The sequence below is a fragment of the Protopterus annectens genome, chromosome 4.part0 (genome assembly GCF_019279795.1).
Source record: "Protopterus annectens isolate FY-2018-M chromosome 4.part0, PAN1.0, whole genome shotgun sequence".
Lineage (NCBI taxonomy): Eukaryota > Metazoa > Chordata > Ceratodontiformes > Protopteridae > Protopterus > Protopterus annectens.
In genome coordinates this window covers 977,204,361-977,224,480 of record NC_056733.1, presented here as the reverse complement: position 1 = coordinate 977,224,480, position 20,120 = coordinate 977,204,361, and positions in this window count along the sequence as shown.

Genomic DNA, 20,120 nt, shown 5'->3' with positions numbered 1-20,120 from the left:
CCATCATGTGTGAAGCAGCTTTCCTCTATCCCTATTTAAGCGCAACTTAGACTGACAGATATTTAACCGCGACTTAGACTGACAGATGGGTAATTGGAAATTCACCCTCAGTCTGCCACTAGTGTCTTTGATGGACAGAGGCAGTCAGTAAATCATACTGTATGGGTTGCACAGCTAGGCTTATAATGGTCCTAGTGGTTGTTATCTTAGTATACAGCAATGAAGCTATTAACCTATAGAAGACAAGGCCAGTGTCAAATGCCGATGGCTGACCAGGTTTGCTGATGAGTGCAGGCTGGGAGCAGAGTCTCCAAGATGCTAACATCTTACGTGACTAACACACACAAATGACTGGTGCCAATTCCATGGCTTAAGCCTCAGTGTTGAGAAATGCATAATAGTACCCTTTGGGAAAACAGCCACCCCAGGAAACTAGCTTATTGGTCAAACACACCTAAGAGGAGACCCAGTAGTCAGGAATTGGGGACGTATGTAGATAGCAACCTGACTCTCCATCAACATATGTCTAAGGTAGTAAGGAACTCATTCCATATTGTTCAGCTTATAAGCAAAGACATAGCATCTAGGTCAAACGAAATCATCGTTCCCCTCAAAGCTCATCAGAGCCATTAATGCCCCCTTCAGTATGTACCGGATCATACATAGCAACAACTGCAATGTCCACAGAGGTTCCTCACACAAAGAAAATAGAGCATTAAAAACATGCTGTATGCAGATCATCTCAAAACACTAACCCTAAACTCTAAATCTTATGGACTGCTGAGTGCAATCTATGCATGTTATTACAAAGCATTCTGGGATGTCACTGTGATGGACGTTTTGCATATTCACAAAACCAACAGCATCAGAAATACTCGATCTAGAGATTTAAACTTTGCTACATTAATAACATGGAAATTTACCTCCTGTACTAGCACCTATGTTTCTAATGTCTAGAGGCAGCTTGTAAATCACACATATACCTCTTAAAACAACCCTAAGGCACAGAAACTTGTGGGATACATTTGGGATGCATGGCTACGCTTAGAAAGACGACAGTGTTTGTTAGCCTAGTATATAACTATGAACCTTTGAATGGGGATATAGTGTTAAAGAATGGGCCCTTCACCTCTCAGAGGGCTAATGAGAAGGATACCCCTCTTAAAATTTCACTCAGATGACTCCACACCTCATACAGCTACTCAGGCCAATAATTGTCTGACTAGACCAGCCTGTCGATCCTCTGTTACCCTCAGAAATGTGTAAATAACTATTCGAACAAGAAGGAAAAGGACATCCGCATCATTTTATCTGTATGGCCTTAAAAATTCACAGATTCAAACATTTATAGATAATTTAAAGCCACCAAGTCTCATGGCCATCCATTTCTTTCCAGTACCCTCCCTCAGACTGCAACTTCTTTCTCTAGCAAGGCCATGCCAGTCATTCTCAGAGTAAATTTGTGGATACCCATCCGGTTATCTATATTTAATGAAAGACGGTGAGCCAGTGTTCAGGGGACACTTGCTCTAGAGGCTTTGAGAGCAGGAGGTTATAAACCTGTCCCATGACCATGTCTTATTTATCTGTTGGTGAAGATTTATATCCCTGGTTCCAGTGCTAATGGAGCCATTGGACATGCAGATATCCAGGAAATCAATAACTGGTTCAGTCAATGCTGACTATAAGTGAGTGATTACATCTTTAGGCCTCGGTGATATTTTTTATTTTGGTAGTTAGATGTGCTAAAAACGATTTCTTGACAACCATTACCAAATGATGGTCTTAGCTTCTTGATTACATTTACTTTTTGTAGTGGTGTGGTGTGTTGTTTATATACTATGGTGGGGGGGTTGGATTTTGTATTAAAACACTGATATTACACTTTTTAGTATTTAGTTTGAACCTATTTTTTGTGCACCGAGACTTCAATTGGGAGAGTTAATTCTGGAGGATTTAGGTGTCAAAGGGTGACAACAATAGCAACACACAGTTTGCAGTTGTCTGAAAACCTTGTTAGCCAGAGGTCTTACCTCTCTGCTTGGACACTGAGAAGGAAATAAAAAAAGGGCAGGCCACAGCACAGACCTCTGGGGGACATTGTTAGTTACTAGAATTTGTCATGTATCTTAGCACATATAGGTCAATTTTTAAAGCATATAGTTTCTGTATAATGCCACATGGGGAGTGGTGGTAAAGGAATTGGCCAGGCCAAGATATGTCTTATGTTCCAGATGGCCACCATCTGTAGCATTTGTAACTCATTCAAAGAGGTCATGCTCATTAAACAGGATCTCCCCGTCACAATGAAAACTGTTAGAAGTCAAGTCTAGTAGTATTCCTCATATCACAATTTATGAGGTCAGTTATAAAACATTCCATGGCTTTGCAGAGGAGGCTTGTAAGGCTAATAGGTCTGTAATTATCTGAGCTGGTTGTAAGGCCACACTTATGGAGGGACATAACCACTGCAATGAGATAATCATCAGGGCAAACCCAGTCATTCATCTGAGGTTAAACAGCCCACTGCAATGAGATAATCATCAAGGCAAACCCAGTCATTCATCTGAGGTTAAACAGCCCACTGCAATGAGATAATCATTAAGGCAAAACCAGTCATTCATCTTAGGTTAAACAGCCCACTGCAATGAGATAATCATCAAGGCAAAACCAGTCATTCATCTTAGGTTAAACAGCCCACTGCAATGAGATAATCATCAAGGCAAAACCAGTCATTCATCTGAGGTTAAACAGCCCACTGCAATGAGATAATCATCAAGGCAAAACCAGTCATTCATCTGAGGTTAAACAGCCCACTGCAATGAGATAATCATCAAGGCAAAACCAGTCATTCATCTTAGGTTAAACAGCTTCTCTGCAATGAGATAATCATCAAGGCAAAACCACTCATTCATCTGAGGTTAAACAGCCCACTGCAATGAGATAATCATCAAGGCAAAACCAGTCATTCATCTGAGGTTAAACAGCCCACTGCAATGAGATAATCATCAAGGCAAAACCAGTCATTCATCTGAGGTTAAACAGCCCACTGCAATGAGATAATCATCAAGGCAAAACCAGTCATTCATCTGAGGTTAAACAGCCGATTGCAATGAGATAATCATCAGGGCAAAACCAGTCATTCATCTGAGGTTAAACAGCCCACTGTAATGAGATAATCATCAAGGCAAAACCAGTCATTCATCTGAGGTTAAACAGCCCACTGCAATGAGATAATCATCAAGGCAAAACCAGTCATTCATCTGAGGTTAAACAGCCCACTGCAATGAGATAATCATCAAGGCAAAACCAGTCATTCATCTGAGGTTAAACAGCCCACTGCAATGAGATAATCATCAAGGCAAAACCAGTCATTCATCTGAGGTTAAACAGCCCACTGCAATGAGATAATCATCAAGGCAAAACCAGTCATTCATCTGAGGTTAAACAGCCCACTGCAATGAGATAATCATCAAGGCAAAACCAGTCATTCATCTGAGGTTAAACAGCCCACTGCAATGAGATAATCATCAAGGCAAAACCAGTCATTCATCTGAGGTTAAACAGCCCACTGCAATGAGATAATCATCAAGGCAAAACCAGTCATTCATCTGAGGTTAAACAGCCCACTGCAATGAGATAATCATCAAGGCAAAACCAGTCATTCATCTGAGGTTAAACAGCCCACTGCAATGAGATAATCATCAAGGCAAAACCAGTCATTCATCTGAGGTTAAACAGCCCACTGCAATGAGATAATCATCAAGGCAAAACCAGTCATTCATCTGAGGTTAAACAGCCCACTGCAATGAGATAATCATCAAGGCAAAACCAGTCATTCATCTGAGGTTAAACAGCCCACTGCAATGAGATAATCATCAAGGCAAAACCAGTCATTCATCTGAGGTTAAACAGCCCACTGCAATGAGATAATCATCAAGGCAAAACCAGTCATTCATCTGAGGTTAAACAGCCCACTGCAATGAGATAATCATCAAGGCAAAACCAGTCATTCATCTGAGGTTAAACAGCCCACTGCAATGAGATAATCATCAGGGCAAAACCAGTCATTCATCTGAGGTTAAACAGCCCACTGCAATGAGATAATCATCAAGGCAAAACCAGTCATTCATCTGAGGTTAAACAGCCCACTGCAATGAGATAATCATCAAGGCAAAACCAGTCATTCATCTGAGGTTAAACAGCCCACTGCAATGAGATAATCATCAAGGCAAAACCAGTCATTCATCTGAGGTTAAACAGCCCACTGCAATGAGATAATCATCAGGGCAAAACCAGTCATTCATCTGAGGTTAAACAGCCCACTGCAATGAGATAATCATCAAGGCAAAACCAGTCATTCATCTGAGGTTAAACAGCCCACTGCAATGAGATAATCATCAGGGCAAAACCAGTCATTCATCTGAGGTTAAACAGCCCACTGCAATGAGATAATCATCAAGGCAAAACCAGTCATTCATCTGAGGTTAAACAGCCCACTGCAATGAGATAATAATCAGGGCAAAACCAGTCATTCATCTGAGGTTAAACAGCCCACTGCAATGAGATAATCATCAAGGCAAACCCAGTCATTCATCTGAGGTTAAACAGCCCACTGCAATGAGATAATCATCAGGGCAAAACCAGTCGTTCATCTGAGGTTAAACAGCCCACTGCAATGAGATAATCATCAAGGCAAAACCAGTCATTCATCTGAGGTTAAACAGCCCACTACAATGAGATAATCATCAAGGCAAAACCAGTCATTCATCTGAGGTTAAACAGCCCACTGCAATAAGATAATCATCAAGGCAAAACCAGTCATTCATCTTAGGTTAAACAGCTTCTCTGCAATGAGATAATCATCAAGGCAAAACCAGTCATTCATCTGAGGTTAAACAGCCCACTGCAATGAGATAATCATCAAGGCAAAACCAGTCATTCATCTGAGGTTAAACAGCCCACTGCGATGAGATAATCATCAAGGCAAAACCAGTCATTCATCTGAGGTTAAACAGCCCACTGCAATGAGATAATCATCAAGGCAAAACCAGTCATTAATCTGAGGTTAAACAGCCCACTGCAATGAGATAATCATCAGGGCAAAACCAGTCATTCATCTGAGGTTAAACAGCCCACTGCAATGAGATAATCATCAAGGCAAAACCAGTCATTCATCTGAGGTTAAACAGCCCACTGCAATGAGATAATCATCAGGGCAAAACCAGTCATTCATCTGAGGTTAAACAGCCCACTGCAATGAGATAATCATCAAGGCAAAACCAGTCATTCATCTTAGGTTAAACAGCCCACTGCAATGAGATAATCATCAAGGCAAAACCAGTCATTCATCTTAGGTTAAACAGCCCACTGCAATGAGATAATCATCAAGGCAAAACCAGTCATTCATCTGAGGTTAAACAGCCCACTGCAATGAGATAATCATCAGGGCAAAACCAGTCATTCATCTGAGGTTAAACAGCCCACTGCAATGAGATAATCATCAAGGCAAAACCAGTCATTCATCTGAGGTTAAACAGCCCACTGCAATGAGATAATCATCAGGGCAAAACCAGTCATTCATCTGAGGTTAAACAGCCCACTGCAATGAGATAATCATCAAGGCAAAACCAGTCATTCATCTGAGGTTAAACAGCCCACTGCAATGAGATAATCATCAGGGCAAAACCAGTCATTCATCTGAGGTTAAACAGCCCACTGCAATGAGATAATCATCAAGGCAAACCCAGTCATTCATCTGAGGTTAAACAGCCCACTGCAATGAGATAATCATCAGGGCAAAACCAGTCATTCATCTGAGGTTAAACAGCCCACTGCAATGAGATAATCATCAAGGCAAAACCAGTCATTCATCTGAGGTTAAACAGCCCACTACAATGAGATAATCATCAAGGCAAAACCAGTCATTCATCTGAGGTTAAACAGCCCACTGCAATAAGATAATCATCAAGGCAAAACCAGTCATTCATCTTAGGTTAAACAGCTTCTCTGCAATGAGATAATCATCAAGGCAAAACCAGTCATTCATCTGAGGTTAAACAGCCCACTGCAATGAGATAATCATCAAGGCAAAACCAGTCATTCATCTGAGGTTAAACAGCCCACTGCAATGAGATAATCATCAAGGCAAAACCAGTCATTCATCTGAGGTTAAACAGCCCACTGCAATGAGATAATCATCAAGGCAAAACCAGTCATTCATCTGAGGTTAAACAGCCCACTGCAATGAGATAATCATCAGGGCAAAACCAGTCATTCATCTGAGGTTAAACAGCCCACTGCAATGAGATAATCATCAAGGCAAAACCAGTCATTCATCTGAGGTTAAACAGCCCACTGCAATGAGATATTCATCAGGGCAAAACCAGTCATTCATCTGAGGTTAAACAGCCCACTGCAATGAGATAATCATCAAGGCAAAACCAGTCATTCATCTTAGGTTAAACAGCCCACTGCAATGAGATAATCATCAAGGCAAAACCAGTCATTCATCTTAGGTTAAACAGCCCACTGCAATGAGATAATCATCAAGGCAAAACCAGTCATTCATCTGAGGTTAAACAGCCCACTGCAATGAGATAATCATCAGGGCAAAACCAGTCATTCATCTGAGGTTAAACAGCCCACTGCAATGAGATAATCATCAAGGCAAAACCAGTCATTCATCTTAGGTTAAACAGCCCACTGCAATGAGATAATCATCAGGGCAAAACCAGTCATTCATCTGAGGTTAAACAGCCCACTGCAATGAGTTAATCATCAAGGCAAAACCAGTCATTCATCTTAGGTTAAACAGCCCACTGCAATGAGATAATCATCAGGGCAAAACCAGTCATTCATCTGAGGTTAAACAGCCCACTGCAATGAGATAATCATCAAGGCAAAACCAGTCATTCATCTGAGGTTAAACAGCTTCTCTGCAATGAGATAATCATCAAGGCAAAACCAGTCATTCATCTTAGGTTAAACAGCTTTTCTGCAAAGTCATGTTAATTAAGCAACCAGGCATCTTGTCAGGTCATATGGAAGATGTATGTTTGGCCTTAGTTAGCAAATCATTGTCTAGAGCTAATTTTAAGTAACACAGATATTTCAAAGCTTTGGATGGAAGTCTTAGGGGTGAAGGTGCCACTAAATTTGTTTATAAAGCTATTGCCAATGTCTTTTGGGTTAGAATAGGAGCAGTGATTATGAATAAGTTAAAAATGAAGCAGGTATTCTTTTTTATAGGTTCATAGGTAAGTACTAGGCTATCTGCCCGAGAGCATATGTAAGCCTAGACAAAATGTGTTGGCTTTTGCCACCCCCTTAGATTAGTTCCCTGAGCCTCTGTCCAGCAGAGCCATTAGTTCCCTGTGCCACTGTCCAGCAGAGCCACTGCAGTGATCCCTGGGGTAAATTTTCTGTTTCCCATCCACCCGTCAAGGTTTCTCTTGAAGGGTGTTAGTGAGGGGCTCTGCCTGATGTATATTGGAATACTGTTCCAAAGCATGGGGAGTCTCGGGGAAAGGAATCTATCCCTCCAGCATGTCCTATTTATCATTGTGGTGAGGTTTATATCTCTAGAGTGTGTGGCTCTCCGGGATTGTTTTTTTTAGGTGGAGCATGTCCATCAATTCTGGATTGGACATAGCCTTATATGTCAGGCAGAGATCAACTCTGAGTAAGCAGTATGCAACAGAGTGCAGCTGGAGTTTCTTGAGTCGGGCTGCATAGGGCATCTGTTTGAGGCCAGTAATCCACTTGGTGAGGTACTTTTGTGGTCTTTCCAGCTGTTGCAGGTGTCTTGTAAGGTACATCCCAAATGGGGAGTTGTATTCTATGATCGGTCTAATCAGTGATGAGTAGAGAGGCACAATAACCTCTTTTGTTCTACATGTGAACCCTTTTGTGATTAGGTGGGCCACATAGAAGGATTTTCTAACCACCTTGGCAATATGATTATCAAAGGAGAGATTACTATCTACTTGGGTCCCCAGATCCCTTATTACATTTTCTGTATTTAGGAGACTACAACCTCTGTGGTAGTTCGCGGGTACTTTGTTTTTTCCCAAAGGTGATGACTATGCACTTTTTGGCATTTAACTTGAGGCCATGATTTTGACACCAGGTATCCATCTCAGTGAGACCCATCTGGAGGGTGTCTGTATCAGCCGGAGAATCAATTATGGCCCCTAGTTTGCAGTCGTCTGTGAACTTGGTCAGCCATAGTCTACCTATGTTTGCCTGTACCTCTGAGAAGTATATAACAAACAGGAGGGGTCCTAGGACTGAGTCTTGTGGGACACCACTTGTAACTGGTTTAGAGTTGGACATAGAGCCTGCAACTCTCACCATGTGGGTTCTATCCATGAGCCAGTTGGCAGCCTATCTCATGATGTAGGGGTTTATATTCAAGCTGGTGTGCTTGACTATAATACTAGAATGGGGAATGGTGTTGAAAGCCTTTGCGAGGGCTAGGTAGGCTGTGTGGACCTCCTTTCCCTCATCTAATGCCTTGGTACCTGTCTCAAAGAAGTCCACCAGGTTTAGGAGGCATGATCTGCCCTTAACAAAGCCAAACTGGGTAGGGTCCAAGGTTTGGAGGTTCCTAATGTCTCTGTTAATCAGTTCCACGATGATGCGTTCCATAGCCTTGCAGACCAGGCTAGTCAGGCTTATAGGGCGATAGTTCCTGGGGTCCGTTGTGGCTCCACCTTTGTGGAATGGGATAACTGTGGGTATGTAGCCTGTAGAGAGGCTGAGTTTGAATAGTGTGTTTAGGTGAGGGGTTAGTTCATTTTGGAGCTCTTGTAAGACACAGCCTGGGAAACCGTCCGGTACCATTGAAGCTGTGTTTTTGGCTTTGGATAGGGCTATTTTAACCTGTGTGTCGGTGATTGATGGGGCCCTACATTCTTTTGGTTTGGTTATGGGCCCTTTAGGGGGTGAGAGGGGGGTGAAGTTTGCACTAAACCTGTCTGCCAGAATGTTGGCAATATCAGACAGTTCAGTGTATTTTGTGCCATTCTGCACTAACTCAGAGCAAATCTGAGAGTTTCCACTTAGGTTTTGACATAGCTAAAGAACACTTTCTCGTTATCTTTGGAATCACTGGCAATTTTTCTTTCAAAACTAGCCTTGGATGATTTTATGAGGGATCATAGTTTCTTGCTGATACTGATCAGGGATGTCTGACCTTCTTGGGATTTTACTCTTTTCTGTACTAGTTTCCTCCTTCTATTGTATATCTTGTTTATGGCAGGGGTCCACCAGACTAGTTTCCTTTTCTTGGAGGAGTGAGTCTTGGTTTTACTTGGGATAGCACAATCCATGCATTCCTGCAGATGCTCATAGAGTGCCTTTGTAAAGGTTTCAGCAGCTTGGACAGCATTGTCCTTTAGCATGGGGGCTGTGAACCTTTCCACCTCGGTCTTAAGTAACGTGAAGTTTTCTTTTGAAAAGTTTTTCATGGTGGTTTCCCTGATTGGGGGTGGGGGCGGAATGTGGATATCCAGAGTGATTTAGTCTATGGTCTGATCTAACCAACGAGGGGTTGACCACCGGTGTGGAACACCAGTCGCCCATGTTGGTGATGACCAGGTCCAATATGTTGTTCCCTCTGGTGGGGGTGTTGACCAGTTGATCCAGGGCGTTCAAGTTTAGAAATTCTAGGAAGCGTTGGGCAAGAGAGTTAGTACTTGAGTATTTATCCCAATTTATGTTTGGGTAATACCCAGTATTAGGGTGTTTTTTAGGACCTTCATATTTCCCAGTGTCTTCAGAAATGCGGAATGGGGGTCCTGGGCCATGGTGGGTGATCTGTAGCAAGCTACAATTTGGATTGCAGTTTTGCCATTGTTAGTTGCACATGGATGATCTCTGATGCATTGTGCTGCTCTACTAACCTGGACGTGTGGGTATCCTTGATGAATATGGATACACCCCCACCTTTTGTGTTTTGGTCCTGGTTCTGTGGCCGAAAGGTATGGTATGAGTTATACCCTAGTAGTGCTGGGGTGCTCTCAGGGGCTTTAAACCAGACTTCTGTTACTGCACAGATGTTGATGTTCTCCATACTGAGGAGTGCCTCAAGTGCATGCATTTTGAGGTGTAGATTTCTGACGTTGAGTAGCATTACCCTCAGTTTTCTATTACTTGTGCTATTTATGGTGGCGAGTTTGTCTTTTGAGCCTTGACTAAAAAAGGCACTATCGGGGCGGCAAGAGCCTTGGCCAGTATTCAAAAGCCTAAGGGTGACAGGTGCAAGCCATCTCTTGCAAAGCAATGTGGCTTGTCGAGCATGTCATCCCAGGCAGACAGATACTGGATCCCCTTTGAATGACACCAGAAACTTAGCCAATTGTTGAAATTGATCATTTTTTCTTTATACTGTGGCATCATTCTTGGTGAGGGCAGGATGCTACTCAGGGTCAGGGTCATACCGGTCTGGGCTACATGATCAGAGAGCTCTTTCATGTCTCTTTTCATGTAGTCCAGGGAGGTACGTCTCAGGTCATTCACACCAACATGGACAATGACAGAGTTGTATTTGTACTTGTTCTGGAGTGACCTGAGTGCTTGTGTTATGTGGCGGATCCTGGCACCCGACAGGCAGCTAACTGTTAGTGTTTTAAACATAGAAGGATTTAAAATGATCTTTGGTTTCAGAATCATATCTAACTTAATAGGTTCCTTTTGTGCACCTGCAATACTTTAGATATTTTTCTTGAGAAGAGAGTTGCCTTTATACAATTTAGGGAGTTTTTTTTCTTTTATTGTAGAATTTATTAACAGTGGTTTGTTTTTGAGTTCTGTAGGTCTGTGCACTCTTCTAAATGAGTGCAGAATTTCATAGTGAAGCTTGCTGTTATATTAAAGTGTGGGCATTCATAAGTGAATTTTGATATTTCATATAGAGATTGTTGAGACCGGCACTCCTCTAGTCCTTAGATTCAGTGGAGTTTGCTGTGGGGGCTATTGGGAGTTTAAAGCAAATGGTCATAAGTATGAGGTCAGACTTCAGTGAGGAAGGAGATACCAGATAAGAAGGGTAGGATACAGCCATATTTGCAAGAATGGGCTACTCTAATATGTTTATTTACTTAGTGTTCAGGGACAACTTCATTTATTAAGTCTAGGAATTTTTGGGGCATATGCTACATTGGAGGTATAGGTGTCCTGGTTTATTAAAAAATAAAGTCACCCAAAATAATGAAATGTTTGGTAAAAGGTTCATAGGTAGGTACTAGGTTATTGGCCCTAGGGCCTATATAAGTCTTGCCAAAAGGTATCCTGGCTTTCGCCACCCAAGAAAAGTATTTTCCTGTGCCACTGTTGAGCAGAGCCACAGAAGTGATCCTCGGGGTGAATTTCCTATCTCTCATCCAATTATCAAGATTTTTCTTGAAGAGTGCTAATGAGGAACTTTGTTTGATATAGACAGGTAGTTTGCTCCAGAGTATGGGAAGTCTCTGGGACAGGACTCTATCCCTCCAGTGTGTTCTATTTATTGTGGTGACAAGGTTTAGGTCCCTAGAGAGTGTAGCTCGGAGGGATTGGGGTTTATTTAAGTGGAGGATGTCCAAAAGCTCTGGGTTTGACATAGCTTTGTGTGTTAGGCAGAGATTGTCTCTGAGTAGGTGATATGCGATGGAGTAAAGCTGCAGTTTTTTGAGACGGTCTGCATAGGGCATCTGTTTGAGGCCAGTAATCCTCTTTGTGAGGTATTTCTGTGGCCTTTCCAGTTGTTGTAGATGTCTTGTGAGGTACATACCAAAAGGGGCGTTGTACTCTATAATGGGTCTAATGAGTGACAAGTAGAGGGAAACAATGACCTCTTTTTTCCTGGATGAGAAACCTTTTGTGATGAGGTGTGCCATAGTAGGATTTCCTGACTACTGTGGCAATGTGATTATTAAAGGAGAGACTACTATCCACCTGTGTCACAAGGTCTGTTATCACACTTTTGGTGTTAAGTAGACTACCGCCTATGTGGTAGTTCATGGGTATAGAGTTTTTACCAAAAGGGATGACGATGCAATTTTTGGCATTGAGCTTGAGGCCATGGCTTTGACACCAGGCATCTGTTTCAGCAAGGCCCTTTTGTAGGATGTCCACATGTTTTGGAGTTTTGATTATGGCTCCTAGTTTGCAGTCATCTGTGAACTTCATTAGCCAAAGACCTTCTGTGTTAGCCTGTACTTCAGATAAGTAGATACCAAACAGGAGAGGACCCAGGACTGAACCCTGTGGTACTCCACTTGTCACTGGTCTGAAGTTGGATTTGGAGTCTGCTACTTTCACAGTGTGGGTTCTGTCAGTGAACCAGTTGACAACTCATCTTGTGACATAGGGATTTATACCTAGTTTAGTGAGTTTATCTATAATTCCAGAGTGGGGGGTGGTGTCGAAAACCTTTACAAGATCTAGATGGGTTATGTGAACCACCTTACCCTCATTTACGGCTTTGGTGACCGCTTCAGAGAAGTCTATCAGGTTTATGAGAGATAATCTGCCTTTTACAAACCCGAACTGGGTGGGGTCCTGAGTTTGGAGATTACCAATGTCATTGTTTATAAGTTCCATGATGATATGTTCCATAGCCTTACAGACCAGGCTCATCAGGTTAATGGGGCGGTAGTTTCCGGGGTCCGTGGTGGCTCCTCCTTTGTGGAGTGGGATAACTGTCACTGTGCACCATTCAGTGGGCACATAGCCTGAGGTGAGGCTATGATTGAACATGGTACTTAGGTGGGGTGCCAGTTCGTTCTGTAGTTCATGTAGAATGCAGCCTGGGATGTTGTCAAGTCCCATGGATGCTGTGTTCTTGGCTTTGGAGAGTGTGTTTTTTACCTGTGCAGCCGTGATTACAGGAACATTGCATTCTTCTGGTATAGAGATGGGTCCTTTAGGGGATGAGAGGGGGGTAAAGTTAGCACTGAACCTATCTGCCAGGATGTTGGTAATATCAGTTGGTTCTGTATATTTAGTGACATTGTGCTGTAACTCAGAGCAGATCTGAGTGTTGCCATTGAGATTCTTGACATAGTTATAAAATGGGGAGATAGTTTAAAATACTGAAGAATTTTAAATGGCATATAGGGGACAAATAAGGTATTCTATGACAACTATTAGTTGCTAAATTATATTAATAATGAATTATTAGTCAACAGATGCTGTTACAGCATCTTGATTCCAACATCTCTGGTCACAAGAAGACGAGTGCCTTCTTCAAGCTCCCAAGTGAGTGGAGGGAGGTCCTTTCTAAAGCTTCCGAGGCAGGACCGTATGTCATTGAATTAGTATAACATACATTGAAGAAGCCACTTTCCTTTCTACCAGCTGATAAAACATTTAATGCTTTCAAGAAATTAAACATGGATTTCTTGTTCTCTGCTACACTGAGGATTAGGTCTTTCAACTTGCCGTCTCAGCTGTCCAGGTTCCAGTCCTCATCAGCTGACCAGACAATGGAGATTCTGACAGATCATCCTGATTCTGAGGTCAAGGTAAAGCTTGCTAAGACTTTGGCTGCAGGCTATGCATTGGTCATCCACAAGGCTTGCTGTAACATTGATTGTGATGATCTTATAACTATATCAGCATACTGTGAGATGTGTCTGCTTAGTATGAACATATTCTTATTCTCAGCTTCTACACATACTGCTGTAGGATGACAACACATTCTTATTTTCAGTTACTGCACATACATTGGTAGGGTGACAGCACATTCTTACTCTCAGTTACTGCACATACTGTGTTAGGGTGACAGCACATTTTTACTCTCAGTTACTGCACATGCTGTGTTAGGGTGACAGCACATTCTTACTCTCAGTTACTGCACATACTGTGGTAAGGTGACAGCGCATTCTTACTCTCAGTTACTGCACATACTGTCGTAGGGTGACAGCACATTCTTACTCTCAGTTACTGCACATACTGTAGTAAGGCGACAGCACATTCTTATTCTCAGTTACTGCACATACTGTGGCAAGGTGACAGCACATTCTTACTCTCAGTTACTGCAGATACTGTGGTAAGGTGACACCACAGTCTTACTCTCAGTTGCTGCACATACTGTGGTAAGGTGACCACACATTCTTATTCTCAGTTACTGCACATACTGTAGTAAGGTGACAGCACATTCTTACTCTCAGTTACTGCAGATACTGTGGTAAGGTGACAGCACATTCTTACTCTCAGTTACTGCACATACTGCCGTAGGGTGACAGCACATTCTTACTCTCAGTTACTGCACATACTGTGGTAGGGTGACAACACATTCATATTCTCAGTTACTGCACATACTGTGGTAGGGTGACAACACATTCTTACTCTTAGTTATTGCACATACTGTGGCAGGGTGACAGCACATACTTACTCTCAGTTACTGCACATACAGTGGTAAGGTGACCACACATTATTATTCTCAGTTACTGTTACATACTGTGATAGGGTGACAGTGCCTTCTTATTCTCAGTTACTGCACATACTGTGGTAGGGTCTCACATTCTTACTCTCAGTTACTGCACATACTGTGGTAAGGTGACCACACATTCTTATTCTCAGTTACTGTTACATACTGTGATAGGGTGACATTGCCTTCTTATTCTCAGTTACTGCACATACTGTGGTAAGGTGACAACACATTCTTACTCTCAGTTACTGCACATACTGTGGTAAGGCGAACACACATCACATTCATATTCTCAGTTACTGTGGCAGGGTGAGAGCACATTCTTACTCTCAGTAACTGCACATACTGTGGTAAGGTGACCACACATTCTTATTCTCAGTTACTGTTACATACTGTGATAGGGTGACAGCACATTTTTACTCTCAGTTACTGCACATACTGTGATAGAGTGACAACACATTCTTACTCTCAGTTACTGCACATACTGTGGCAGGGTGACAGCACATTCTTACTCTCAGTTACTGCACATACTGTGGTAAGGTGACCACACATTCTTATTCTCAGTTACTGTTACATACTGTGATAGGGTGACAGTGCCTTCTTATTCTCAGTTACTGCACATATTGTGGTAGGGTGACAGCACATTTCTTCTTTTTTAAACAAGAAACATCTTTGTTAAATTATCACTTATGACATAGGCAATCATACATTTTATATAAATAAAAATAAAGCATATGAGCATAATCTTAGTTGCAAGCATTATATATCACAAACCATACTGACATAATTTTAGTTGCAAGCATTATACATAATTTAAATCTACGCAATCATTGTCAGTCAAACATTACATATCTCATTCAAATCCTGCAGTAAAATGGCACTCAAACCTCTCTCCAAACCTCCCAGTCACCACTGGTGTACCATAAGGCTATCCTTGGTCTCCTCTTCTTTAACATTCTCACTAACACCCTCCACACATCCATATAAAAAGCCTCCCTAATACAATACACAAATAACTCCACCCTCATATGCACATTTGATAACCTGACACATCTCCAAAAAATACTCAGGAAGCTTTAACAGACACTAAAACAGCGCTTTGTAACTTACAACTCATGCTCAACCCCCCCCCCAAAAATAAACTACTTATTTTTTCCCCAAATCCATCTCTCATGAAAAAACTACATTTAAAATCATCTTGCTTAATAATACAACAACTGAAATCACTTCTCATAGCAAATTATTAAGGATGATAGTGGATGACAATCTTAAATTTGACCTGCATGTACAAAATTGCATTAAAAATACTTATCAAAACTAGGGATGCTTTACAGAGCTAAAACGTTTCTCACCAGTGAAACTAAAATTACACTTGGCATTACTTATGTCCTTCCCCTAATATTTTATGGTGATCCCATCCTTACTAACCTTTAAGCATCACAATAACTAAAACTTGAACAATGCTATAAAAAGTGACTAAATTTGCAGCAACCCCCTTGCAGAACCTACCACTGTATAGCATTATATTGGTTAGAACTACCCCATTGACTAACATATAGAAATAATTATCCAGCAACCATGTATTTGTCCAGCACTAAATATCTTTTTATGCAATTATGTTCCCAGTTGGTCATTTTGATTCAATGACTGAAAACACCTCTCTGTCCACAAACCTATCAAATCTGCTGGGCATGGTCTGTACTCATACCATGTTGCTGAGGTCTGGAACTACTTACCTGTATTCATCAAGTCAATACCCTCCCTCCAGTTCTTCAAAACCATTATGAAAGACTTTCTAGCTAAAATTTGGTTCACTTCTTTCTCAGTCCCAGGATAAACTACATCTGGAATGTGAACAAATGCCTCTTCATACCTAATATCACCTTACCCCCCTTTTTTACTCACTTCCTTACTTTTATCAATTTCTCTCCTCCCTGAACGTCTCTCTAAATATGCCATAAGCTTGCTTTTCTCTCACTTCATACTGCAATTCCTGTTTGCATTATACTACCTTACCTTAAATTTCTCTTTAAAGTCGCTAACATTTCTCAAATATTAAAGCATTGTCATATAGTTTATATCTGTTTTTAGCCAATGTTGTCATATTATGTCTAATTTGGTATAATTATTTAAATTGCAAATGTTTTGTATTATTTTTGAAGATTGCAAAATTATTCTTCTTAAAATGTTTTTGTAATACTGTGGAGCTTTTCTCTTCGATGAAACTGGGCAGCTACCCAGTTGGACTTTCCCACTAATCAAATGTTAATAAATAAATAAGTTTTATAATAAATAAATAAGAATACTGAGTGTGTTTCACTTATAAGGATGCCCTGAATTCTTTTCAGTGAAAAGACAAATGACACCATACAAACGTTAGACACTTAAGAGCTGCAGAAAATTCTACAATCAAATCATTGTACGGATCATGAAGTAATCTGATGGAATTTGCAGCTCGGACTTATGGACTGGGAAATGTAAATATCTGTTAGATCGCATTCTTAAACTGCTTAACATCAGGGGTTGTATCCCCTCCAGATGGTAGTTTTTTGTCTGAATATTTATGCAGTTACACACCGCACTCTTGTTTATAGTTGAACTACTCTGTCTGGTTGCACAAAGGCTGAAGGTTGAATTTGTAATTTACTGCAGAGTAAAATAACATTTTCAAAAATTCCACTAGAGGGTGCAAAAGGGTTTCATAGTTTCTATTTGACAGGCTGTGCAGCAAAATTAAGACCAAGAATTGCTTATGCATTCTGAGATAGTTGTATGGAAGCACCCAAGAGGTTACTGCTAAAGAAATAAATCAGTTTCTGAAAATGAAATGTACCTTATTATAACAGAGCACGCTGTGTATTCATATGGCTGTAGGTGATCTGTTTTTGGAGATTGGTGCAGTGATTAATTAAAATTCGGCGCTAAGCTGACCCGTGTTATCATTCATACGTGACTTTATTCATTCTGGCCCAATAATGTCTCATATAGTTAAGTCCCAGTGCGACTTCCCATGGCTTCCTAGGCAGTCTATTTTCTTTCACATTTAGCTGAATGTCCTGTTTTAATAATCTTTAGACTAGATGTAGTGGTTCGGTGCTGGGGATTGCTTAGCTTTAAAAATATTTTCTTATTAAATTCCATTTTAGTTCAACTGTCTAAGCATTCTTTTAAAAGGTTACAGCTCTTGTTCATAGGTAGGTCTCTCTCTTTTCTTCCATCTTGAAGTAAGATAGTTACATTGACGTTTGTATAAAATTTTTCTAAAGTCTTATGTGACATATTCCTGTACTTCTAACAAAGTAATGTACTGTATGTATGTATGTACTGCATAGCTTTTTTTGCTCTACCTATTAGGTCTTAATATACTGATATGGTCTCTATAATCTTCACATTTCTGTCTTAAAAAGACAGGATGATATATATATGTATATTATAATTTTTAGCTTAATGTGATATTTTTAAAATATTTTGTATGTGTACATACTTGTATGCAAGACAAACTATTCCTATTAAAACAGGAATCAGCCAGAGCGAATGCACTGTGTCCATGTTATGTTACTCTTTTGGTATGTTTTTGTCGGACTAATGTCCTCTGTGCTTCTGTTTCAGACACCCTCGCTTAATGCTTTGTATCATTCTCTTTTGCCACAAACTGCTGTCGAGGACGTTTTTTCTTATTTTTATATTTTCGTTACCTTACAGCCCGAATTTGTCCATCAAAGATAGCTTTCAAACATTGTTCTAATACAGTATGACTGTTTATTCCCCATTAAATGATCAGAAGGAGAGCCCACAATTTTATTTTTTATTTTTTATTTTATTTATTTTACATTTGTTAACCAGGCTAGTCTAACTGGATATATTTCCATTTTCAGTAGTAGTATTGCACTAGGGTCACTCATGCTTTGGGGCAGTGGAACCCTTATTTCCTATGCTACTAATGCTTGACTTATGTGTAAGTACAGAAGAATAAAACACCCATTTACAAATGGAATAGTCCTCAGGTTGAAGCAAGCAGTAGCACATTTCAAAATAACACAAGTAATATTAATCTTCTACAAAAATCCTCAAGATAAAAAAGAAGATGAAACAGAACAATTCAAAGTTTATTTTCACACAGACAAGTGCTTTTGTTCCCCAATGGAAACTTCATCAGATAAAAATTCAACAAATCCATGTTTCTTTTATACTAAAACATGCCCTGGACATCACTCCAAAACCACACCTCCAGTTTCATTCTTAAAAAAACTATTAACACACAAATAGGCAATGAAGAAATAATATATACCAACCTCAAAATAACCAAAATAAAACCATCAACATAATTGGATGCTACTTCCCACCTGGCCAAAACATCCCTCCACTAGAAAACCTCCTCAGCTGGACTACCCACCATCTCCCCCAAGAAACTATCATTTTAGGTAATTTCAATATTGACTGTCAATCCTGTTCTGGCAACCATCCAACCCATCATCTAAACCTTCATGGCTTCACCCAACTATTCAGTCGCCAACCAGGATAAATAAAAACTCCAACAAGCACACCACCCTAGATTGGATACTAGTCAGTAAGAGTCCCCAGTCATATATAGCAGGCTGCTTATCGGATAGCCTCAGTGACCACTCCCCAACATTCCTGCTCAAAAAACACCTATACCAAGTTAAATGCAGCGGTAGTGCTGTCGCCTCACAGCAAGAGGTTCTCTCGTTCGATTCTCGGCTGGAGTGCCTTCTGTGTGGAGTCTGCATGTCCTCTCCGTGGTGGAGTGGCGTTCAAATGACATGCATGAATGGGCATGCCTTTGTTGAAGGTTGGGCATTGAGCTGGCAGCTCGGCACTCTAAAAATCTATTGCTAATCATTAGCGGACTGGAGTTCCGCTGTGGCGACCCCTAACCGGGAAAAACCGAAAGAAGAACAACAACCAAGTTAAACCTGTCATCTACCATCAAATACGTAAAAAACTAAACTTTAACCCACTCACATTCATCTCATCCTTCAAAGAAAGTAACTGGCATCCTCTAAAGTACCTCAGTCTTGATGATGCAGTTGAATTTTTTAATACTACCTTCCTGAGCATCCTTAATTACCACGTCCCCATAAGACTTTCCAGAACCAAAGCACAACCCTCACCATGGCTACAGAAAACCACTAAGTCAGAAATGAAAAACAGGGATAAAGCCTGGGAGCACTGGTGCAAAACCAAAACCCCCTCAACTAGACAGAAATTCCTAGAACTACGCAATAGAGTCAAAAAGCTAATAAATCAGGACAAATTCCAATACTACCAGTCTGCCCTAGACTCCTCACAACACAGACCCAAACAATTCTGGTCCTCCATAAACTCCATCCTCCACCCAGGTAAAGTTAGTACCCCTCCTCCTAACATCCCTCACTCCTCCAAAAATATTGCTACCTCATTCAACACACACTTCACCCAAACCATACTATCACTAGCTAAACAACACCACCCCCCTCCCCTCCAACCCACACCTTCAACTAGTAATCTCCCCACTGCCTTCTCTTTTTCTCCTGTACCTACCTCCAACATAAAAAAACTCTTAACTAAACTTAAACCCACCAAATTAGCAGCAGACAACCTCCCAAGTGAATACCTACAAATCGCAGCTGATGCTCTGGCCTACCCAGTATCCATCTTGATTAATCGATCTCTGTCAGAAAGTTACATTCCCACACTGTGA